The sequence below is a fragment of the Chrysochloris asiatica genome, unplaced genomic scaffold, assembly GCF_000296735.1.
Source record: "Chrysochloris asiatica unplaced genomic scaffold, ChrAsi1.0 scaffold00196, whole genome shotgun sequence".
Lineage (NCBI taxonomy): Eukaryota > Metazoa > Chordata > Mammalia > Afrosoricida > Chrysochloridae > Chrysochloris > Chrysochloris asiatica.
The window spans coordinates 2,162,043-2,163,592 of NW_006408714.1; the positions used below are offsets into that span (position 1 = coordinate 2,162,043).

Below are 1,550 nucleotides of genomic sequence, written 5' to 3' on the forward strand. Positions count from 1 at the left end.
TTCTACTCCCGTAAAGATTTACACCCTCGGAAACCCTGTACAGGGTCGCTATGGGTTGGAACTGACTCGAAGGCACTTAACAACAACAACTATTAGGTTTATCTTGAGTAGTGTTCTTGTACACTCTACAACTTTTGCTGCTGCCTTCATTTAAAAGTTGATGATTTTTCATTTAACACATAATTTACATAACTCTTTATTTTTTTCCATCATCTGGTTACAGCTGAAGTGTTGAAAAATAGAATGGAAGGCATCTTTCTGAGAGATTATCGCCAGCAATTTTCTTTTTAAAGGCATATAAGAATTTGGATCATCAAATATTCATTCAAAGACTTCTTCTACTTCCTTAAAATTGCCATTTTCCACACAAACAACTATAGCCTGAATTTTAAGTAGATTCTTTATTTCTTCATGAAGTTTGTCATGTTCCTTTTCAACTGACTCCCAAATAGCGAGGGCTGATTCCAAGGGTGTTACTCGCTCGTCACTTTCAAACTGTGCATCAAGGTCTTTTCCTGCTGAAATTCTTGTAAAAAATTGACATATGTATATAGTTTTGCAATTGGTAAGCGGTTAGACTGGACAATCCAAGAAATATAACCTCAGCGCTCTGTCGCGGGTCTGGTGGACGTCCTCAGAGCTGTCCTTGCGAAAAGCACCGCAAAGAGAGAGGCAGAGGAATTCTAGCATCCAGCCTGCTGCCAAGGTCTCGGCCCTCGGCCACCAAGTCCGCATCTTCCTCCTCTTCCGGGTTCCCCATCTGCGCCTGACAGATGGGTAGTTGCTGCTCCCCAACATCTCCTGCGGTTTCTGCCATCCTCTCCTCTGCAGCATCCACATCCTTTCTGTCCGCACATCCTGAGGACTCAGAGACACGAAGTTTGCATTCTCAGCCATGTTAAACCACTCGCATGGATTTTCTGCTCTGAAACGCTGAGCTACAGGTCCAGAATGCTTCTTAAATGTGAGGATGCTGAGACTTTTTTATTAAAATTTTTATTATGAATTGAGTGAATGTTTACAGGCAAGATAATCAGTTTACATTCAACAAATAATATACTTTGTTTCATCTCAATTACTGCAGTTCCCTGCATGGAACAATAATTATTCCACTTCCTCCAGATGGCTTCTATCTCCATTTCACCCACCTTTCCATTCCTTCTCATCTTTGTTCTTAGGTACATGTGGGCCTTTTCATTATGAATGAATGACCGTTTTATCTTGCATAGTGAGCATACCTTACTAGTGTTGTCCGCCTTATTACACACCTAAACATTTACTGATGAAGATCAAAGAAAGAGCACAGCCTTCAGTATGGATTACATCTCAATGTAAAAGAAAACAAAACTCCTCACCACTGGACCAATAAACAACATTCTTATCAAGCGAGAAAAGATTGAAGTTGTCAAGAACTTCATTCTTCTTGGATCAACTATCAACACTCACAGAAGCATCAGTCAAGAAATCAAATGATGTATTGCATTAGGCAAATCTGCTGCACAAGATCTTTTTAAAGTGTTGAAGGGCAAAGATGTCAGCTCAAAGACTGA

General features: G+C 40.3%; 1 pseudogene; it reads right to left on the bottom strand.

Moving 5' to 3' along the window:
- Window positions 1-897, bottom strand: part of LOC102841409 — a 1,572-nt pseudogene extending 675 nt beyond the window's left edge.
- Between the last annotated feature and the right edge of the window lie 653 nt (window positions 898-1,550).